Source organism: Mauremys mutica, unplaced genomic scaffold, assembly GCF_020497125.1.
Source record: "Mauremys mutica isolate MM-2020 ecotype Southern unplaced genomic scaffold, ASM2049712v1 Super-Scaffold_100033, whole genome shotgun sequence".
NCBI lineage: Eukaryota > Metazoa > Chordata > Testudines > Geoemydidae > Mauremys > Mauremys mutica.
Genome location: NW_025423255.1, coordinates 5,486,267 through 5,497,665, shown reverse-complemented (window position 1 = coordinate 5,497,665; position 11,399 = coordinate 5,486,267).

The following is an 11,399-nucleotide window of genomic DNA, read 5'->3' as shown; positions in this document are numbered from 1 at the left end:
GGCAGTCAGGCAGCCTTCGGCGGCTTGCCTGCAGGAGGTCTGCCGGTCCCGTGGATTCTGCGCCAATTCGGCAATGGGTACATTATGTAGATTGATCCTTGCCTATGATTTCAGTTATAACTGTCTCCATTAAATCAAGTTTCTGTGTGTTCCACCAAATTTCATCTTCTCAATTAACTTTGAGTAGCCATGTGCAAGGGCAAGTTGTGCCCCAATACGTAATCTTATAGGTGTAAAAATTGCACAGGCTACACCACCAGCCTGTGACATCATCAACAAAGTGCCCATATGTGCCTGGGTAGGGGCCCTGCTACGGGAGGGAGGATGCAGCAAGGACTCAGGGTCGGTGGCCAGGGTCTCTGTGCATAGAGATGGGGAGGTTATACGGGGAGGGGGGTAATGAGCGGGAGAGGGAGGTCAAGAGTTAAAATAATATTTGGGGAAAACATGTATATAAGTGAAACAGAACAGAAAGAAAACTGGAGTGCAGGCTCTAGAACAAGGCTTGGGTAGGGATTTGGGGTGAAATGTCTGGGATCCCCACAGCTCTGGATCCCCAAACCTCTCCTCTCTCCCACTGACCCACCCAACCCACTTTCTGAGTGCCCTTCCTCCACACTCCCCTCCCCTTCTTCCCTTTACTCTCAGCTGGCATCACCGCCCGGCACCTTGGGAGCATCTTCTGTTCCCTCCTCGTCTCTCACAACCTCATCCCTCCTTTCTCCATCTTAACTCTAACCCTGCACACACCCGCCCCATGTCCTGGCACCCCAGAATTATCTACTCCCCCCCTTCTCCTCCTCTCACATGGCTCTGTTCTCCTTTCACCTTTGGGCTCCTGAATGACAACATTATACTCTCTTCTATCAAAAGAGGAGCTCATCTGAGTGTCACACAAGCCAGGCATGAGTCACACACCTATTTACTCAATTTAGAATTCTACAGGCGGTGTATTTTCCTCTTAAAATGAGGAAAAGGCATGAAACCTACAGTTATTAATGTAGCCAATAAGGACACATTAAATGCAATTTTAAAATGACTGATGACAAATGTCTAAAAATTATTCTAGTGGGTGGGAGATGAGGCAAAAAACAGGGGGCAAGGAAACTTGTCAAAACTTTTATGACAAATGAAGGTACAAAGTTACTACTACTCAGGTTCTTTAGAGACCTCACAGCTTCTAATAACCCAGGGGACAGGACTCCTTACCCAGCGAGGTCACCGTCTCATAGTTCTCCTGCATGACATCCCTGTAGAGGGCTCTCTGAGTGGGGTCCAGCAGAGCCCCCTCTCCCCTGGTGAAATACACAGCTACCTCCTCGAAGGTCACCGGCCCCTGAAAGAGCGAGAGCCCAACACTCGGTACCTGCTGCCCCACTCACAGCCCCACACTCATGGGGCAGAGGAGCCGATCAAATGGAAGCTCTGGGTGGCTCACAGGCAGAGTCCCACCCCCACCCCGCTCAAAGCCAGGGCCGGCTCCAGACCCCAGCGCGCCAAACGCGCGCTTGGGGCAGCGTCCCGTGGCAGGCGGCTCCAGCAGACCTCCCGCAGGCATGCCTGCAGAAGGTCCACTGGTCCCGCGGCTCCGGTGGACCTCCTGCAGACGTGCCTGCGGAGGGGCCGCTGGTCCCGCGGCTCCGGTGGACCTCCCGCAGACGTGCCAGCAGCCCCTCCGCAGGCACGTCTGCGAGAGGTCCACCAGCGCTGCGGGACCGGCGACCGCCAGAGCACCCCCCGCGGCGCGCCGCCCTGCTTGGGGCAGCAGAAATCCTAGTGCCGCCCCTGCTCAGAGCATCCAGTAAACGCCAGGGTGAGGGGACGAAGCGAGAGCCCCTTGTCTCTCCCAGCAGATCCATCCCCCCCCCTACTAGCCACAGACGCACACAGGAGACGGAGGCCCTGGCAGGTGCAGGGAGAGCTCGCTGGCAGGGAGCCCAGCGCTGTTCTCATTGTGAAGAGCTGGACGGGGCCAGACTCAGTGGGGGGCAGACGACATGACGGTCCAGGGGGGCCTTGCTGAGGGGGTTCCTCCAGCAGGGGTGTCCTGTCTCTCCTCCCCCCACTTCTCCTCAGCTGTCTGCCCCTGCAGCTGTTCCTGCAGCCCTGCCCCCCCCTCCCCACTTGGAGCTGCCCCCGGCCAAGCTGCTCCCAGGAGCCTCCTATGCTGTGCGGGGGTTTGGGTGGGGGGGGGGCTGATGTCGGGGTGGCCCCCACCCTCCTGCCTCTGTGCCCAGTCTCTGCTGAGCTGAGGTGGGGGGACAAGATTCTGTGCTGCTGCCTCTGGGTCAGGAGTGGGAGCTGCTGGCCCCTGCTGCCGTGCGAACGAGCCTTCGGACTAGTGAGTGCCGCTGGGCTGGGAGTGACAGCGGGTGTGTCTCACACTCCCCCCCCTCCCACACACACCCCACCACAGACACATCAGTTACTGTTGTTACTTCCTTTTACTTCCTGTCAAAACGCGCAAAGTACATGTAGTCTCTGTAATTTTATTCTTCACATTCGGTCAGGATGACAGTCTGTTATTTTAGCTTTTTAACGGATCTCTGAATTTCATCATTTTATTTCTGTCTTATGCTTAAATTCAGTTCTTTGAGTAACGAGTTCTAAAATGCCTCACCTGGCCTGGCTGGAGTAATTATCATTATTACTGTAATTGCCGTATTGTGCTTTGTCATTCGTTATTTAAATGGTACTAGCAAATAACAGACTGTACGTGTTGCATGTACTTACCTGAGCAGGGCTCGTTTGAAAAAATTAGCTAAACTCAAAACTTCAGACACTGTGCAGATGAAGATCACTTATCTTCAGATTGTATTTTTAGTCTGTGACGAAGGAGGGAGTGGGGAGGATTGAGCTGGGGATGTTGCGGGAGAGTTTTACTGGGACTGTCTGCATTGGGGATGGGATATCAGGGTGTGACTTCACTTGAGGGGCGATAGCTGAGCATGTGACCTGAGCCCAGGAGGGGGATGGGGCCAGATGACACCTTCTGCCCGAGAAAACTGGACAAAGGCTGGAGGAGGAGCCGGGAGGTGTGGCTGGAGGAGACGGCTGGAGGAGGGGTTTCAGTTTGGAGCTGGCTGGGGAAAGGGAGGGAGGCCAGAACCGGGTCTGGCTCCCTACCCCCCAAGATGGACCTGACCAAGGGGTCCTGTTGTCTGTACCTACGAGCTCTGTTTGGGACTGTGTTCCTGTCGTCTAACAAACCTTCTGTTTTACTGGCCGGCTGAGAGTCACGGTGAATGGCAGGAAGCGGGGGAGGTGCAGGGCCCCGTCTCCCCCAAACTCCATGACACAGTTATATCTGGAAAGTAACTTAAAACTTCTATGAAAATAAATGCAGCTCCAAGTATGATACTAATAGCAGTGATGGAGTCAAATGTTAGTAAGCCACATACATGATTGTGATCAGTAAACATAAATGCCAAAATAACTAGAAAAATAAATTTCCGTTCTTAAGAGAAAAAAACCTTAATCACGTATATAAAAGTAAGTAAATACGTTGTCAGTGGAGTGAAAAACAATTGACTAAAATAGAGGAGATAATGGCAGTAACACAGAGTGTTAAGTAAAATCTGCTTCCTTTCTCTATATTTATTTATCTCTACGAAAGAGAGTATCAAACTTGTGTTTCTGACACCTGCGTCAAAGCTCCAGAACGGATACCTCAAGGCTTGGGATAGGGAAGATCTTGCTGTATTATCTCCTGATTGTTCTAAATTTAATTTTACATTTAATATGTGGCTGTAATTGGAGTCAGTAAATATTTATCTTTCTTTATATAACAATTAGATACAGAGCTCGTCAGTGAATTTCTAAGTTATTTTCTGCAAAAAACCGTACACTTTTCAGGTGCCTCAGTAGCCCCTGGAATCACAGTTAAAGTTGCCCCCTCCCCAAAATCTGAAATGGCCCCTGGTGAGCCAGGAGCGGCCACAGGGCTGCAGGGTATCTGGGGCTCCAGCAAGATGCAGCCCCCGTGTGAGAGCGCAAAGCCCGGCTTGAGCTGCAGGCAGAGCGCCGGGCACCACAAGCCACAGCAGCAGTGTAGGAGTAAGGGTGGGAACAGCAGCCAGTGATTTTAGTTTACTGTTCATTTACTGTGTGGTGTTATAAATAACTAACACGTTATGTCATATGGAATCACTGTGTGCAAAACAGAGAATCGATTGATCGGTCTGTAGCAAGAATAATCATGCATTAGGTATCTACGTAAATTAGCTTTGCAGGGGGGGCCTGTCACATTGGGCCCCAGGCAAATGCCCTGGTTGCCGCCCCCTAACGCCAGCCCTGGCTTTTATACGCAGAGAACCAGGCACATGCAGGGCCGTGGAGTTTTTATAGCACGTTGGGGGCCTTAGAAAGAAAAAGGTTAAGAACCCCCCCAAGCCTCCCTGGTGGGTGCCCCTCACATCTCACAGCAGCTGCTGGTTAATCAGGTCATGCTCCAGTCCTGGGATTCTGGCCCATTTTCCTAGCCCCACCGAGGGGGGTTGTTTCCTGTCCCACAAATTAGAGCATTTCCACCCGCTTACCTCGTGGGTCTGTTCCTAGAATGGAAGCAGCATATTGAACAAGTCCCAACAGGTTTGCTACACCCTGGCCTCCTCCCATTCTCCACCCTGGGAATTTCCTGCCCCGCTCCAACCTCCAAACCAGACTGCCCAAGCCTCCCACCTCCTGTGTATTTACTGTCCCTCTCCCTCCAGCAGGAACCCAACAGCAACCCCCCCCCCATAACCCCTACCTGAACTGGCTCCACTGCAGCCATTTCCCTTCCCTGTCCCATGGGAGGATGGGATGAGCTGGAGCGAAACATGGACGACATCCTGCAGCCTGGCAGGGCGAGAAGGGCAGTTGCGGAGGTTTCAGAACAGGCTTTAGTTCATGTCACATCACGATTCTCCCAGGATCTTTCCCTGCACAGACACAGCCTAGGCTCAGCCATGCTGGGAACATGCTCCAGCTCTTTATTGCAAGGGAGACCTGGCCCCTCCTGCCAGGCTAAGCCCACAGGGAGATTTTTCAGCCTCCCCAGTAATAAAGTCTTTGAACAAAATGCTGGAAAGGAGCAGAACCAAAGGGGCTGGGCAGGCTCCATAGGGACACTGGCTCCTCCCTTCCCCTCCTGTGCGGCCATGTCCTGTCGCTGGCAGAGATCTGCCCCCCCATATCCCCCCCAGAGGCAGCCGTGTGTGCGGGCTCCCCCAGCCAGCACCTACTAACCCCCACCCACGCTGGGGGAGTGACACAGGACAGCAAATTCCACCTACCCAGGACAAATTGCTGCAGATAAACGGGCTGGGTTCACATCCCAAAGCTGAGCAGAATTTAAGAATTACGGCGAGAATAGGGAAAATAAGAGACTAGAGTCTCAATAATTTTAGGGAAAACGAGGGAATCTCCTTGGATTTTCTAGCCACATGTGGGGAGGGGAGAGAGAAGGGGAAGAACCAGAGAGAATTGTTATCAGATTTTGAGACAGAAAGAAATGGCACAAACAGGAAAAGGATGTGAGTGGCTCACCCCCGTGACCATAGGCATGAGCAGCACATTTCATTAGGGTGTGCACCCAGGGAGCCCCGCCCTAGCCCCACCCCATCCACTGCCTCCCACTTCCTGCCCCCTGGCTGCCCCCCTCAGAACCCCAACCCCCCCTGCTCCTTGTCCCCTGACTTACCCCTCCTGAGACACCCCCACTGTAACTGCCTCCCTAGGACCCTACCCCCTACCTGTCCCCCTAACCATTATCCACACCCCTGTCACCAGACAGACCCCCGGGACTCCCACGCCCCAACCAACCACTCCCCGCTGATCCCAGACACCTCTAGAGGTTTGAGCTACTCCCTGTGGATCACCCCACTCAAGGAGCGTTTGTTCTAGACCGCAAGACGGCTAGACAGGGAAACATCAGACGCTGCTCCCAATGCTACACTCAGTTTTTCAGAAATGAGTCGACTTTATGGCCAGAAGAGACCATTAGAGCATCTAATCTGACCCCCTGCATATCACAGGCCTCCTGTAGGACACCATAGCTACTTTTGGGGCGAACACATTCCAGAAAGGCATCTAGTCTTCATGAAATGACATCAAGAGATGGCGAATCCACCACTTTCCTTGGTAGCTTGTTCCTGTGGTGAATCATCCTCGCTGTTGAATATTTGTGCCTTAGTTGTAATATGAATTTGTCTCTTTTCATGTTCCAGCCATTGGGTCTTGTTATGCCTTTCTCTGCTTGATTCAAGAACCCTTTAATACCCAATCTTTTCTCTCCATTAAGGCACTTCAACACTTCAGTGAAGTCACCTTTCAATCTTCTTTTGATAAGCTAAACAGGTTGAGCTCTTTCAATAGCTCACTAGAAGGCATTTTTCTCCAGCCCTCAGAACATTTGGTGGCTCTTTGCTGCCCCAGCTCCAGTTTCACAACATCTTTTTCACATGAGGACACCAAAACTGGAGGCAGTATTCCAGTATCAGTCTCACTGATGCCGTGTCACCTCTTGTAATGTTATTGACATAATCTGTAACTGTATAGATCACTGCTGTGACCACGGTTCTATATTTGCAGCCAATATTGTAGAAAGGTTGTCGTGTAAGGGGTCTATGGAGAGGTTCTGATTGACTGATTATAATGATGCTATCTCTAGATGTGCATCATTTTTGTAGTTGATGTTATGATTATAGGCTCTATGCTGCCCGTATTTCAAACTTGTGCTCTGCTTCCAGGGAACACCCCAGCCAGACAAGCTGGTGTCAGTTCTGCCTAGAACGAACGCTCCTTGAGTGGGGTGATCCTCAGGGAGTAGCTCAAACCGCCAAAGTGCCTGGCCAGGGGCAGGACATTAGCCCAGCAAGGGAGGGGTGTGGCAGTGACATCACAAAGGCCTTTTGCAGGACCTCAGCCTATTGGTCCAAGGTGGTGGGGAGCTGGTGACCTCACAGAGAGATGCTGACATCAGCCAGGCAGGACAGGGGCGAGGGGCCAGGGAAACCTCAGAGACCCCTGTGGCTTTGCTTCAGCAAGTCTCCTTCTCCAGGTCTCTCTTTGAGGACTGAGAGAGTATTCGGGTTCACGGACGTGAGCGCCAGGAGGAACCTCTTTCGAGTTTTCTCCTTCCCTTTTAGTGATTTTACTAGAAAACAGCTGTCCCTTTTTAGAAGGTAAGAGCCTCCTGGAGGTTTGAAAGCTGTTCAGTCTGATCCATCTGGTGAGAGTTGAATTCTAGGCATGGAAAACACAAGCTTAAGGAGGCCGAATTTTATTCTGAATTTTATTTGATCCCCACCAGTGACCTGGGCCATCCTTTGGGCTGTCTGGTGAGAACCCTCAGCCTCCCTTCCTCAGTCTCTATCCTGACTGGCTGAGCAGGGGGTTACTGACAGGGAGGAGACTCAGGTCCTTGTTGGTCTCTTTTAAGACCAAGGAAATAAGTCAGAATCAGTTCTATGTTTGACGAATTTTGCTGCTTCTCTGCATTAATGGTCTCTGAGCAGTTCATGATTCTCTCTAACATTGCAGTTCTCCTCAAATACTTGCTGAATAATTCCTGTGCACTGTTGTTGGTCTGGAGCTCATGTGAGAGCACTTTATTCAGGTCATTCAATGTCTGAAATTCAAGATCCGATGGTTAGTTTGAAAATCAGGGCTCCTGGGTCCTATTCCCAACTCTGCCACTGACTGGGTGTGTGACCTAAGACAAGTCATTTCTCCTTTCTCAGCCTTAGCTTCTCCCTCTTTCAAGTAGGGATAATAATGATCCGCTCCTACCTACCTCACGGTGGGTGAAGGATGGGGATCCATTGGAGAGTGTCACTAGGAGTAGTGCATAATATGAAGTGTCCTATCACGTTTACTCAGAGCAGATTATGACATAATAGAATAGCTGAAACAGTCTATTTTATTTGTATTTTTTTATTTTTAAATTGTTAAGAGCAGCAATGACTTAGATCAGATTGAAGCATCTTATCTAATGTTTGAGATCGAAGTGTCTCCTCTTTGTGTGCGACGAGACAATTTAACGCACTGTGACAAACAGGAGATGCTTTTGTTTTGAACAAAATCTTTTTGCAATGAACTTTCATCCCACTTGTTATGATTTCGAGAAACAAACTGGTTTAGTCTGAATGGGATTTTCTGACAGAAATGGTTTAAATGAAATTTCCCCACCATTTCAATTCCTGGGCTCTATCCCTGCCTCTGGAGTTTTTTTTTGTCTGTTAGAACAGGAGTCAGAACTGGTGGCTTCTCTTTCTGGCTCTGCCACTGCCTTGCTGTGTAGGCCCTTGGGTAGGTCATTTCCCTTCTCTGGACCTCAGGCTCCTCCCCATCTGTCCCATGGGAACAGGGACAGTTCTCGAGCTCTGGGCAGTTGTGAGCCTGAGTGAGATAAGGGGCGATAAAGGCCTGTGTGAAGGAGAAAGGGGAGTTTCACGGTGTTTAGCACCAAGGAATTCTAAAGTTTGCTAAAATGTCTAGTCTGCGGAAACAAGAAATGGTCGGGGCCAAGCTTTTTAACCACTGCCTTTTCTAAAGCCCATTCAGGGATGTGGGTCTCTGTCTTTTCGGTACCTGGGGTTCTTTGCCAGCAGGAGAGAAGAGGTTCCTGCCTCCATTTTTGTGGCCTTAACAAACCAGGTGTTGTGCCCCAGTTCTCGTCTGAGATCCCTGAAAAAGAACATCTTCCCATCCATGAACAAGACAGGACCTATCTTTCAAAGGGGAACAAAGAGACCCCTTGGACTTGCAGACTAGCCAGCCTCACTTCCATAGCTGGAGAGATACTGGAATACATTCTTAAACACTCAGTTTGTCAGCAGCACCTACAGGATAATTTGATTCTTAGGACGAGTGAGCATGGATTTGTCAAGAACAAATCATCCCAAACCCAGCCTCTTTCCTTCTTTGGCAGGGTTCTGGGCCTAGTGGAGGTGGGTAAACAGTAGATGGGATCTATCTTGGGGTTACTAAGGCTTTTGGCACAGTCCCACAGGACATTCTCACAAGCAAACCAGGGAAATGAGGTCTAGATGCAATCAGTGTCATGTGGGTGCAGAGCTGGTTGAAAGCCCAGACTCCAAGGGCCCTTCTCCATGTTTGGCTGCCCAACGGAGAGGGCAACCACGGTGTTAAGTAAAATCTGGGCAACCACGGTGTGCCAACGTTTTTATGGCTGACTTAGAACAACGCTTCCTCAGCTCTCGTCTCCTAATGCCCCTTGAGGAATTCCACCATGATTTCAACAATTTCCATCCCACCTACAACCTCTGCCTGGACCAGTCCACACAAGAGATCCACTTCCTGGACACTACTGTGCTAATAAGCGATGGTCACATGAACACCACCCTATACCAGAAACATACTGAACGCTATACTTACCTACATGTCTCCAGCTTTCACCCAGACCACATCACACAATCCATTGTCTACAGCCAAGCTCTAAGATATAACCACATTTGCTCTAACCCCTCAGACAGAGACAAACACCTACAAGATCTCTATCAAGCGTTCTTACAACTACAGTACCCACCTGCTGAAGTGAAGAAGCAGATTGACAAAGCCAGAACAGTACCCAGAAGTCACCTACTACAGGACAGGCCCAACAAAGAAAGTAACAGAACCCCACTAGCTGTCACCTTCAGCCCCCAACTAAAACCTCTCCAGTGCATCATCAAGGATCTACAACCCATCCTGAAGGGCAATCCCCCACTCTCACAGATCTTGGGAGACAGGCCAGTCCTTGCTTACTGACAGCCCCCCAACCTGAAGCAAATACTTACCAGCAACCACACAACAAAAATACTAACACAGGAATTTATCCTTGCAACTAAGCCCATTGCCAACTCTGTCCACATATCTGTTCAGGGGACACCATCATAGGACCTAATCACATCAGCCGTGCCATCAGGGGCTCATTCACCTGCACATCTACCAATGTGATATGTGCCATCATGTGCCAGCAATGCCTCTCTGCCATGTACATTGGCCAAACCAGAGAGTCTCTACATAAAAGAATAAATGGACACAAATCAGACATCAAGAATTATAACATTCAAACACAGCCAGAGAACACTTCAATCTCTCTGGTCACACGATTACAGACCTAAAAGTTGCAATATTACAACAAAAAACCTTCAACAACAGAGTCCCACGAGAGATGCTGAATTGGAATTCATTTGCAAACTGGACACCATTAAATTAGGCTTGAATAAAGACTGGGAGTGGGTGGGTCATTACACAAAGTAAAACTATTTCCCCATGTTTATTTGTCCCCCTACTGTTACTCACACCTTCTTGTCAACTGTTGGAAATGGGCCATCCTGATTGTCACTACAGGTTTTTTTCTCCTGCTGATAATAGCTCACCTTAACTGCTCACTCTCATTATAGTGTGGATGGCAACACCCATTTTTTCATGTTCTCTGTGTATATATATATATATATCTTCCTGCTGTATTTTCCACTGTATGCATCTGATGAAGTGGATTTTAGGCCACGAAAGCTTATGCTCAAATAAGTTTGTTAGTCTCTAAGGTGCCACAAGTACTCCTCATTATTTTTGCAGATAAATTAATGGAGGTTAAGTCCATTCATGGCTATTAGGCAGCCTGGGTAAGGAATGGTATCCCTAGCCTCTGTTTGTCAGAGGCTGGAGATGGATGGCAGGAGAGAGCTCACTTGATCATTACCTGTTAGGTTCACTCCCTCTGGGGCACCTGGCATTGGCCACTGTTGGCAGATAGGATATGGGGTTGGATGGACCTTTGGTCTGACCCAGTCTGGCCATTCTTCTGTTCTTATGAAGGGAGGGGCAGAGCCCTGCAACAGAGTTTCTGTAGTGTAGTGGTTAACATGTTTGCCTAACACGCAAACGGTCCCTGTGTCGGAGAAAAACTCAGTTCTCGCTTTTTCATTTGGGTGCAGCAAAATCAAATACTTTATTATTTCTCCAGTAATTATAATGGAGGGAGAGAGTGCCATAGGACACAGGGTCGCCCCAGTCCCGGACAGGTCTCTCAACTGGTAAACAATTACAGCAAGCCTTTATACTTTTGTTACAGACAATAACTAGCAATAATACAGACAATAAAGAGCAACAACTTCATTTTGTTTATACATAAGCCATTCTGCTATCTTGTTTTCTCACTCCTAGAAGACACCAGGCTGCATATTTGGTTATCAGTTACAAGGTCGTAATAACTTTTTACACAGTTCTTTCCCTCAGCCTCACACTATCCTTGCTTCTAGAAGTCTCACGTCATTAGGGTTACAGCTGGGCTAACTCTTGCTAACTGACTGACATGCATTAAGATCCCCTTCAAATCCTTATTAATTCTTTCCCTGCTTCCACACCTGGTTCAAAACCAGGCAGAAACATAAGGCTTAATTTTTCCCAGC